Raw genomic sequence first — 13,060 nt, forward strand, 5'->3', positions numbered from 1 at the left:
GCATTTGTCAAAGCTAGGAGGCTGGGAACACATGAAGCAAGTGTGGAATACCAGGAAAGTAGAAAGAAACTTAAGCAAGGAATAAGGAGGGCTAAAAGGGGTCATGAAAAAGCATTGGCCAGCAGGATTAAGGAAAATCCCAAGGCTTTTTACACACATATAAAGAGCAAGAGGGTAGCCAGGGAGGGGGTTGGCCCACTCAAGGACAAGGGAGGGAATCTATGTGTGGAGCCAGAGGAAGTGGGCGAGGTATTAAATGAGTACTTTGCGTCAGTATTCACCAAAGAGAAGGACTTGGTGGATGATGAGTCTGGGAAAGGATGTGTAGATAGTTTGAGTCATGTTGAGATCAAAAAGGAGGAGGTATTGGGGTTCTTGAGAAACATCAAGGTAGACAAGTCTCCAGGGCCTGATGGGATATACCCCAGAATACTGAGAGAGGCAAGAGAGGAAATTGCTGGGGCCCTGAGAGAAATCTTTGTATCCTCACTGGCTACAGGGGAGGTAAGAGTTTTAACAACACCAGGTTAAAATCCAACAGGTTTATTTGGTAGCAAATACCATTCGCTTTCGGAGCGCTGCTCCTTCATCAGATGGAGTGGAAATGTGCTCTCAAACAGGACTCAGAAACAAAATCAAGTTACAGAATACTGATTAGAATGCGAATCCCTACAACCAACCAGATCTTAAAGATACAATGTGGGTGGAGGGAGCATTAAGCACAGGTTAAAGAGATGTGTATTGTCTCCAGACAGGATAGCCCGCAAGTCCAGGAGGCAAGCTGTGGGGGTTACTGATAATGTGACATAAATCCAACATCCCGGTTTAGGCCATCCTCATGTGTGCGGAACTTGGCTATCAGTTTCTGCTCAGCGACTCTGCACTGTCATGTGTCGTGAAGGCCGCCTCGGAGAACGCTTACCTGAAGATCAGAGGCTGAATGCCCGTGACTGCTGAAGTGCTCCCCCACAGGAAGAGAACAGTCTTGCCTGGTGATTGTCGAGCGGTGTTCATTCATCCGTTGTCGTAGTGTCTGTGCCCTGTTTGAGAGGACATTTCCACTCCATCTGACGAAGGAGCAGTGCTCTGAAAGCTAATGGTATTTGCTACCAAATAAACCTGTTGGACTTTAACCTGGTGTTGTTAAAACTCTTACTGTGTTCACACCAGTCCAACGCCGGCATCTCCACATCATGACTACAGGGGAGGTCCCAGAGGATTGAAGAATAGCCAATGTTGTTCCTTTGTTTAAGAAGGGTAGCAAGAATAATCCAGGTAATTACAGGCCGGTGAGCCTTACATCAGTGGTAGGGAAATTATTGGAGAGGATTCTTCGAGACAGGATTTATTCCCACTTGGAAATACTAATACTAGACTTGTATTAGTGAGAGGCAACATGGTTTTGTGAAGGGGAGGTCGTGTCTCACAAACTTGATCAAGTTTTTCGAGGAAGTGATGAAGATGATTGATGAGGGTAGGGCAGTGGATGTTGTCTACATGGACTTCAGTAAGGCCTTTGACAAGATCCCTCATGGCAGACTGGTGCAGAAGGTGAAGTCGCATGGGATCAGAGGTGAGCAGGCAAGGTGGATACAAAACTGGCTCGGTCAAAGAAGACAGAGGGTAGCAGTGGAAGGGTGCGTTTCTGAATGGAGGGCTGTGACAAGTGGTGTTCCTCAGGGATCAGTGCTGGGACCTTTGCTGTTTGTAATATATATATAAATGATGTGGAGGAAAATGTAACTGGTTTGATCAGTAAGTTTGCAGACGACACAAAGGTTGGTGGATTTGCAGATAGCGATGAGGACCATCAGAGGATACAGCAGGATATTGATCAGTTGGAGACTTGGGCAGAGAGATGGCAGGTGGAGTTTAATCCGGACAAATGTGAGGTAATGCATTTTGGAAGGTCAAATACAGATAGGAAATATACAGTAAATGGCAGAACCCTTTGGAGTATTGATAGGCAAAGGGATCTGGGTGTACAGGTACACGGGTCACTGAAAGTGGCAATGCAAGTGGAGAAGGTAGTCAAGAAGGCATGCTTGCCTTCATCGGCCGGGGTACTGAGATTAAAAATTGGCAAGTCATGTTGACGCTTTATAGAACCTTAGTTCGGCCGCACTTGGAATATAGTGTTCAATTTTGGTCGCCACACTACCAGAAGGATGTGGAGGCTTTGGAGAGGGTACAGAAAAGATTTACCAGGATGTTGCCTGGTATGGAGGGCATTAGCTATGAAGAGAGGTTGGAGAAACTTGGTTTGTTCTCCCTGGAGCGACGGAAGTTGAGGGGAGACCTGATAGAAGTCTACAAGATTATGAGAGGCATGGACAGAGTGGATAGTCAGAAGCTTTTTCTCAGGGTTGAAGAGTCAATTCCTAGGGGGCATAGGTTTAAGGTGCAAGGGGCAAGGTTTAAAAGAGATGTACGAGGCAGATTTTTTACACAGAGAGTAGTGGGTGCCTGGAACTCGTTGCTGGGGGAAGCAGTGGAAGCGGATACGGTAGTGACTTTTAAGGGGCGTCTTGACAAGTACACGAATGAGATGGGAATAGAGGGATATGGTCCCCGGAAGCGTAGGGGGTTTTAGTTCAGTCAGGCAGCATGGTTGGTGCAGGCTTGGAGGGCCGAAAGGCCTGTTCCTGTGCTGTAATTTTCTTTGTTCTTTGTTCTTTGTTCTCAAAGGTAGCATCATCGGAACAGATGCGATGGAGGTGGAGAGATGGGATGGGGTCCATACAGGAAGCGGGGTGTGAGAAAATGTCGTCGAGGTTGCTGTGGGAATGGGTGGCTTTGTCACAAATCAGTCAACCTATCACCGGAAATGGAGACAGAGAGGTCATGGAAGGGAAAGGAAGTGTCAGAGATTGACAACATGAAGGTGAGAGAGGGGTAGAAATTGGAAGCAAGACAAAAACGTTTTTTTAGATCCAGATGAAAGCAGGAAGAGGCACCAATACAGTCATCAATGTAATATGAAGCGAGTTGTGGGAGTTGACCTGATTAAGTAGGACTGGAATAGGGAGTGTTCACAGAACCCACAAAAACAGAGAGGTGTAACTGGCACCCATGCGGCACTCAGAGCCACACCTTTCCTTTGCAAGGAATGAAACAAGTTAATTATTGAGTGACAGAACAAGTTCAGCCAGGCGGAGCAGAGTAGGGGTGGATGAGAATTATGTTGCTGGACCCAGTTCTCCAACAGCATTGTTCTATTGTGTGCTGCCGTGCTTGTATTCACGAATTTGTAATATAACCGAAAGGTGGCACAGTGCTTAGCACTGCTGTCTCACAGCTCCAGGGACCCGGGTTCGATTCCCGACTTGGGTGACTGTCTGTGCAGAGTCTGCACATCCTCCCCGTGCCTGCGTGGGTTTTCTCCGGGTGCTCCGGTTTCCTCCCACACTCCAAAAAGGATATGTGGGTTAGGTTGATTGGTCATGCTAAATTAACCCTTGGTGTCAAGGAATCTGATAGGTTAGAGGGATTAGGAGGGTAACCCAAGTGGGGATAGGGCCTGGGTGGGATTGTTGTCGGTGGAGGCTCGATGGGCTAAATGGCCTCCATCTTAAATTAAAAATGAAAAGACATTTGAAATTCAAGCAGCATGCATGTCAGTGTAAGTCAATGTGCAATCTTTAATTAGGAATGCAAAACTCCTGTCTCCAACCATCTGATGTGGCGATGCCAGCTTTGGACTGGGGTAAACACAGTAAGGAGTCTAACAACACCAGGTTAAAGTCCAACAGGTTTATTTGGTAGCAAACACCACTAGCTTTCAGAGCGCTGCTCCTTCGTCAGGTGAGTGGGAGATCTGCTAACAAACAGCAAACAGGGCATATAAAGACACAAAGTCAAGTTACAGAATAATGAATAATGATTGGAATGCGAGTCTTTACAGCTAATCAAGTCTTAAAGATACAGACAATGTGAGTGGAGAGAGCATTTAGCACAGGTTAAAGAGATGTGTATTGTCTCCAGACAGGACAGCCAGTGAGATTTTGCAAGTCCAGGCAAGTTATGGGGGTTACAGATAGTGTGACATGAACCCAAGATCCCGGTTGAGGCCATCCTCATGTGTGCAGAACCTGGCTATCAGTCTCTGCTCAGCGACTCTGCGCTGTTGTGTGTCGTGAAGGCCACCTTGGAGAACGCTTACCTGAATATCAGAGGCCGAATGCCCGTGACTGCTGAAGTGCTCCCCTACAGGAAGAGAACAGTCTTGCCTGGTGATTGTCGAGCAGTGTTATTCATCCGTTGTCATAGCGTCTGCATGGTTCCCCCAATGTACCATGCCTCGGGACATCCCTTCCTGCAACGTATCAGGTAGACAACGTTGGCCGAGTTGCAAGAGTATGTACCGTGTACCTGGCGGATGGTGTTCTCACATGAGATGATGGCATCCGTGTCAATGATCTGGCGCGTCTGGCAGAGGTTGCTGTGTGCCAGACACGCCAGATCATCGACACGGATGCCATCATCTCATGTGAGAACACCATCCGCCAGGTACACGGTACATACTCTTGCAACTCGGCCAACGTTGTCTACCTGATACGTTGCTATGACAAGGACGGCCTCAACCGGGATATTGGGTTCATGTCACACTATTTGTAACTCCCACAGTTGCGTGGACCTGCAGAGTTTCACTGGCTGTCTTGTCTGGAGACAATACTCATCTTTTTAGCCTGTCTTGATGCTCTCTCCACTCCCATTGTTTTGTTTCTTAAAGACTGGATTAGTTGTAAGTATTCGCATTCCAACCATTATTCATGTAAATTGAGTCTGTGTCTTTATAAGCTCTGTTTGTGAACAGAATTCCCACTCACCTGAAGAAGGGGCTTAGAGCTTCGAAAGCTTGTGTGGCTTTTGCTACCAAATAAACCTGTTGGACTTTAACCTGGTGTTGTTAAACTTCTTACTGTGTTTACCCCAGTCCAACGCCGGCATCTCCACATCGAGGTTGCTGTGGCAGGGTTGTGTGGTGTCGTGGTCACTGTTCTCCTGAAGGCTGGGTGGTTTGCTGCGGACAATGGTCTGTTTGAGGTTGTGCAGTTGTTTGAAGGCAAGAAGTGGGGGTGTGGGGATGGCCTTGGCGAGATGTTCGTCACCTGAGGAAGGAGCAGCGCTCCGAAAGCTTGTGATTCCAAATAAACCTGTTGGACTTTAACCTGGTGTTGTGAGTCTTCTGACTCTGCCCACCCCAATCCAACGCCGGCATTTCCACCTGAGAAATATAAATAGACATACACTCGTTCTGATTACTTTGCATTTTTCAGATTTTTTTGTTTGTGATTGTTGAGAGCTATTCAGTAACTGAGTCTAACCACTAGAGGGCACAGAATTCATTACACATGTCTGTGATTGGTTGCTAACGCAGAGAAACGCACCCCAACAATGATATCATCAAGAAGGCATTGAATTTAAAATATTTTCTTCAATGAAAAGACATTTGAAATTCAAACAGCGTTCATTTCGGTGTGAGTCAGTGTGCAGTCTTTAATTTGGAATGCAAAACTCCTGTCTCCAACTGTCTGTGTGGAGTCTGCATGTTCTCCCCATGTCTGCGTGGGTTTCCTCCGGGTGCTCCGGTTTCCTCCCACAGCCCGAAAGACGTGCTGGTTAGGCGCAATGACCATGTTAAAATCACCCTCAGTGTACCCGAACAGGCACCGGAGTGTGACGACTAGGGGGTTTTCACAGTAACTTCATTGCAGTGTTAATGTAAGCCTACTTGTGACACTAATAAATTAAAAAAATTACTTTGAAAATTTGGAGCTGCAATCCCTTTTTAACCCTGAACTGAGAACCTTTCTGCTACCTCAGGGGAGGCAATGGTATTATTGCTAGGTTATTAATCCAGAAATTCTTCTTGATGCTCCGGGGACTTGGGTTCGAATCCCGCCACGGCAGATGGTGGAATTTGAATTCAATTTTAAAAATCCAGAATCAAGAATCGACTGATGACAGTGAATGCATTGTCGATTCACTAATGCCCTCCAGGGAAGGAAATTTGCCATCCTTAGCTGGTCTGGCCAACAACCGTCCTCGGGCAAGTAGGGATGGGCAATAAATGCTGGCCAGCCAGCGACGCCCACGTCCCACGAATGAATTTAAAAAAAACTCTATTTTGTTGTACCTGACCTTTCACTTGCTTCTCTTTTCCAGTTCTTTGCCGTCCCTGCAGAGTGTCTCATCTTCTTCTGTGTTAAATCTAATCCCTTCTGAGGAAATATTTTCTCAGGTGTTAAGAAGATTTATTTGATTGATGCTTGCACAAACCAGATGCTACCGTGACGATTTCTCTGTAGAGTTGGCTTCAGGCAATCTCAGTGCAATCATTAGGTGTGATTGTGTGGTGGATAATATGAGTGACACTCCGGTTCGCTTGAATGGGAACTGGCACTGGTTCCTCTGTGCAATGATGCATGATCTGATAGTGTCAGGTAAGAAATGTTAAAGTGGCAGTAAATTGTGCGCTGTCTCTGTACGTAAAGCGTGTAATTAGTACTTCCATTGAAATATAAATCAATGTTTATGGTTTCCTATTGCTCGCTTGGCATTTTTAGGATCCTTGGTTTGAATCTTTGGCAGCGGGGGGGACCGTAATTAAAAGAAATCTTCCACTATCCTGTCAGGAGCATAGGCACGCAGAAAGATCTGGGAGTGCAGGTCCACAGATCCTTAAAAATGACAACACAGGCCCTTCAGCCCACCAAGTCTGTGTCTATCCCTCCTCAGTAAGAAGTCTCACAACACCAGGTTAAAGTCCAACGTTGGACTTTAACCTGGTGTTGTGAGACTTCTTACTGTGTTCACCCCAGTCCAACACCGGCATCTCCACATCTATCCCTCCTCGGCAGCTGGTGGAATTTGAATTCAATAAAACATATCTGGAATTGAGAATCTACTGATGACCATGAAACTATTGTCAATTGTCGGAAAAACCCCATCTGGTTCACTAATGTCCTTTAGGGGAGGAAATCCGCCGTCCTTACCCGGTCTGGCCTACATGTGACTCCAGAGCCACAGCAATGTGGTTCACTCTCAACGCCAAGGACAACTAGGGATGGGCAATAAATGCTGGCCAGCCAGCGATGCCCATGTCCCATGTCCCATGAAGGAATTTAAAAAAACAGGTGGAAAAGGTGGTAAAGAAAGCACATGGCATGCTTGCCTTCATTGGCCAGGGCATCAAGTATAGAAGTTGTCAAATTATATTACAGTTATATAAAACGTTGGTGAGGCCACATTTGGAATACTGCGTCCAATTTTGGTCAGCACACTACCAGAAGGACGTGGAGGCTTTGGTGGGAGTACAGGAAAGGTTTACCAGGAAGCTGCCTGGTATGGAGGGTATTAGCTATGAGGAGAGATTGAATAAACTGGGATTGTTCTCCCTCGAAAGACGGAGGCTGAGGGGCGACCCGATAGAAGTTTGTAAAATCACGAGGGGCATAGACAAGGTGAACAATTGGAAGCTTTTTCCCAGGGCAGAAATGGGGCAATTATGCAGTGGTGGGGTCCTGCTTAGCTCAGCTGGCTAGACAGCTAGCCCACAGCATGAACCCGAAACCCTTTTCCAGCCAGTGCAGAATCCCGAGGCCTTCCCTGCACCCGACCCCTAGTCAAATATCAAGGTTTATACTGTGGTTTAATGAATAAACTGCTGAGGACCTGCCTTCAGGCAGAGGACTAAAGAGAGCTAAGCTTTGTACATGCCACACTGAAAAGGCTAAAATGAAAGACGGAGACAGATACTGGGGTCAGTAACTTGGTCAAGCCGAATTCTTTTTTTTAATTCATTCATGGAATGTGGGTACCACTGGCTGGGCCAGCATATGACCCATCCCTAATTGCCCTTGAGTATCTTGCCAGGCCATTCCAGAGGGCAGTTAAGTGGGCAGCACGGTGGCACAGTGGTTAGCACTGCTGCCTCACAGTGCCAAGGTTCGATTCCAGCCTCATGACTGTCTGTGTGGAGTTTGCACATTCTCCCTGTGTCTGCGTGGGTTTCCGCTGGGTGCTCCGGTTTCCTCCCACAGGCCAAAGATGTGAAGGTCAGATGGATTAGCCATGGTGAATGTACGGAGCTACAGAGATAGGGTAGGGGAGAGGGCGTCAGTAAGGCATTCTGTCAGAAAGTCAGTGCAGATTCGATGGGCCGAATGGCTTCCTTCTGCACTGTAGGGCTTCTATGATAAGAGTCAACCACATTGCTGTGGCTCTGGAGTCCCATGTAGGCCAGACCAGGTGAGGACGGCAGATTTCCGTCCCGAAAGGACATTAGTGAACCAGATGGATTTTTACAATAATTGACAATGGTTTCATGGTCATCATTGGACTTTCAATTCCAGGTTGTTATTGAATTCAAACTTTATCATCAGTTGTGGTGGAATTTGAATCCAGGTCTATGGGTTACTAATCCAGTCACAATACCACAATGCCAGCGTCACTGCCTCCCCCTCTAACACTCTTTCGTCCATTGTGACTGAACATAATACTTTGCTTTTTTTTAGTCTTTCACAGGATGTGAGCATCACGGCAGCATTTATTGATTATTCTTTAATTGTCCTTGAGAAGTTGGTGGTGAGCTGCCTTCTTAAACCTGTGGTGTAGGTGCACCTACGGTACTATTAGGGAGGGAGATCTAGGAGCTTGACCCAGTGACAGTGAAAGAACGGTGATCTACTTGCAAGTCAGGATGGTGAGTGGTTTAAAGGGGAATGTGGTATTCCTATGCACATGCTGCCCTTTTCCTTCTGGATGGTAGAGGGCGCAGGTTTGGAAAGTGCTGTCAAAGTAACCAAAGTAATGCTCCCTCCACTCACATTGTCTGTACCTTTAAGATCTGGTTGGTTGTAGGGATTCGCATTCTAATCAGTATTCTGTAACTTGATTTTGTGTCTCTGTGCCCTGTTTGAGAGCAGATTTCCACTCCATCTGACGAAGTTAGCAGCGCTCCGAAAGCTAATGGTATTTGCTACCAAATAAACCTGTTGGACTTTAACCTGGTGTTGTTAAAACTCTTACAGTGTTCACCCCAGTCCAACGCCGGCATCTCCACATCAAAAGTAACCTTGGTGCAGTGTATCGTGTAGGTGGTACACATTGCTGCCATTGTGCCTCTGTGATGGAGGAATTAGATGTTTGAGGTGGTGAATGGGGTGCCAATCAATCAGGCACTTTATCCTGGATAGTGTTGAGCCTCCCCAGTGTTGTTGGAGCTGCACTCCTCCAGGCAAATGGAGAGTATTCCAGCACACGCCTGACTTGTGTCCTTGTAGATGGTGGACAGGATTTGGGGAGTCAGGAGATGAGTTACTCTCCGCAGAATTCCCAGCCTCTAACCTGCTCTTGTAGCCACAGTATTTATATGGCTGGTCCGTAGTTAGAGTCGTAGATGAAAACAAACACTGAAACAAATCATTTTTATTGATTATCTACATAGAGTAACCAACATCATTTCTGTATTTTTGCTTCATTTGCAAGATTGCCGATAAATCTACTGTTTGAGTTCATCAATTGTGCCCTGTGTAAAATATTACATCAAAACCAACCTTCCAACGAAATCAAATGATGCACCGGGGAATTCCGTGTGTTCAATGGTCTTTATTGTTCCAATTATTTTTTTAAGTTTAGATTTAATTGTGAGCCACCGTTTCCATAATAACAATGTGGTGTCTCATAATGCTTTTATCAAGAGGGAAAATTCCCTGTGCCCGCTAGACCCAGACTATCTTGGTGACCTGGTGAGATAGAAAAGGCCTTTTGTGACTGACATCCTTTTGTTTACACTATTCCCAGTATTTTAACATAGAACATAGAAAAAATACAGCACAAACAGGCCCTTCAGCCCACAAGTTGCACCAGTCATGTCCCTACCTACCTAGGCCTATATATAGGCTTACCTATAACCCTCAATCCTATTAAGTCCCATGTACTCATCCAGAAGTCTCTTAAAAACCCTATCGAGTTTGCCTTCACCACCATTGACGGCAGCCGATTCCACTCACCCACCACCCTCTGAGTGAAAAACTTACCCCTGACATCTCCTCTGTACCTACTCTCCAGCACCTTAAACCTGTGTCCTCTCGTAGCAGCCATTTCAGCCCTGGGAAAAAGCCTCTGAGAATCCACCCGATCTATACCCCTCAACATCTTGTACACCTCTATCAGGTCACCTCTCATCCTTCGTCTCTCCAAGGAGAAAAGACCGAGCTCCCTCAGCCTATCCTCATAAGGCATGCCACCCAATCCAGGCACCATCCTTGTAAATCTTCTCTGCACCCTTTCAATAATTTCTACATCTTTCCTGTAATGAGGCGACCAGAACTGAGCACAGTACTCCAAATGGGGTCTGACGAGGGTCTTATAAAGCTGCATCATTATCTCCCGACTCCTAAACTCAATCCCTCAATTGATGAAGGCCAGCACACCATACGCCTTCTGAACCAGCTCCTCTACCTGCGAGGCCAATTTAAGAGTCCTATGGACCCGGACCCCAAGGTCCTTCTGATCCTCTACACTGCTAAGAGTCTTACCCTTGATATTATACTCCTTCATCGCATTTGACCTGCCAAAATGGACCACTACACATTTATCCAGGTTGAAGTCCATCTGCCACTTCTCCGCCCAGTCTTGCATCCTATCTATGTCACGCTGCAGCTTCTGACATCCCTCCAAACTATCCACAACACCACCAACCTTCGTGTCATCCGCAAACTTACCAACCCATCCCTCCACTTCCTCATCCAGGTCATTTATGAAAATGACAAACAGCAAGGGTCCCAGAACAGATCCCTGGGGCACTCCACTGGTGACCGACCTCCATTCAGAAAAAGACCCATCTACAACCACTCTCTGCCTTCTGCAGGCAAGCCAGTTCTGGATCCACAAGGCAACAGCCCCTTGGATCCCATGCCTTCTCACTTTCTCGAGAGGTCTTGCATGGGGGACCTTGCTGAAGTCCATGTAAACCACATCTACCGCTTTTCCTTCGTCAACGTGTTTAGTCACATTTTCAAAGAACTCCACCAGGCTTGTAAGGCACGATTTGCCTTTGACAAAGCTGTGCTGACTACTTTTGAGCATACTAAACTTCTCTAAATGTTCATAAATCCTGTCCCTCAGGATCTTCTCCACCAACTTACCAACCACTGAGGTTAGACTCACCGGTCGGTAATTTCCTGGGCTATTCCTATTCCCTTTCTTGAATATAGGAACCACATCCGCAATCCTCCAATCCTCCAGAACCTCTCCCGTCTCCATCGACAATGCAAAGATCATCGCCAGAGGCTCTGCAATCTCTTCCCTCGCCTCCCACAGTAACCTGGGGTACATCCCATCCGGTCCCGGCGACTTATCTATCTTGATGCTATTCAAAATTTCCAACACATCCTCTTTCTTAATGTTGACAAACTCAAGCTTCTCAGTCCGCCGCAATCCTGTAGTACAACCACCCAGGTCTCTTTCCACCGTGAATACCGAGGTAAAGTATTCATTAAGCACCTCTGCTATTTCTTCTGGTTCCGTACAGATTTTCTCACCTTCACATTTTATAGGTCCTATTCCTTCACATCTCATCCTTTTACTCTTCACATATTTATAGAATGCCTTAGGGTTCCCCATAATCCTACCTGCCAAGGCCTTCTCGTGACCCCTTCTGGCTCTCCTAATTTCCTTCTTAAGTCCCTTCCTACAAGCCGTATACTCATCTAGATCCCCATTATCGCCTAGCTCTCTGAACCTATTGTACGCTTTCCTTTTCCTTTTGACTAGGTTCAGCACAGCTTTCGTGCACCACAGTTCCCGTAACCTACCAAAACCTCCCTGTCGCATCGGAACGTTGTCATGTAGAACTCCAGACAAACATTCCTTGAAAATCTGCCACCTTACTTCGGTATTTTCCCTCAAGAATACCTCCTTCCAATTTACGCCTCTAATCTCCTGCCTGATGGCTTCATATTTCCCCTTACTCCAGATAAACACTTTCCTAGCTTGCCTGATCCTATCTCTTTCCAATGTTAGCGTAAAGGAGATAGAGTTATGCTCCCCCACTGAGAGATCCGACACCTGTCCAGGCTCATTAGCCAGTACCAGATCGAGTACAGCCTCTCCTCTTGTAGGTTTATCCCCATGCTGTGTCAGGAAACCCTGCTGAACACACCTCACAAACTCCTCCCCATCCAAATCCCTTACCCTAGGGATATTCCAATCGGTGTTTGGGAAATTAAAGTCTCCCATCACGACAACCCTGTTATTACTACATCTCTCCAGGATCTGTTTCCCTATCTGCTCCTCAACAGCCCTGTAACTATTGGGCGGCCTATAGAAAACACCCAGCAAAGTTATCGACCCCTTCCCGCTCCGAACTTCCACCCACAGAGACTCCGTAGACAACCCCTCCACGGTGTCCACCTTCTCTACAGCTGTGACACTATCCCTGATCAGCAGTGCCACTTCCCCCCCTCTTCTGCCTCCCTCTCTGTCCTTTCTGAAACATCTGAAACCCAGCACCTGAAGTATCCAGTCCTGTCCCTGTCCCCAAGACTCCGTAATGGCCACCACATCACACTTCCAAGCATCAATCCACACTCTAAGCTCATCCACTTTATTTACTACACTCCTGGCATTAAAATAGACACATCTCAAACCATTGGTCTGAGCTCGCCCCTTCTCCATCACCCGTCTCCCTCTTACGCTGTCTACAATCCCTCTCTATTTGTGGGCTACCCTCTTCGCTCCCAGTCACTTCATCTCGATTCCCTCCCCCCAACCTTTCTAGTTTAAAGTCTCTCCAGTAGCCTTAGCCAACCTTCCTACCAAGATATTGGTCCCCCTGGGATTCAAGTGCCACCCGTCTTTTTTATACAGGTCACACCTGCCCCTAAAGAGGTCCCAATGATCCAGGAACCCGAATCCCTGCCCCCTGCTCCAGTCCCTCAGCCACGCATTCATCCTCCACCTCTCTCCATTCCTGCTCTCACTTTCCCGTGGCACAGGCAGCAATCCTGAGATTACTACCTTTGCGTTCCTCCTTCTCAACTGTCTACCTAAC

This window comes from Mustelus asterias, chromosome 27, assembly GCF_964213995.1.
Source record: "Mustelus asterias chromosome 27, sMusAst1.hap1.1, whole genome shotgun sequence".
NCBI classification, from domain to species: Eukaryota; Metazoa; Chordata; class Chondrichthyes; order Carcharhiniformes; family Triakidae; genus Mustelus; species Mustelus asterias.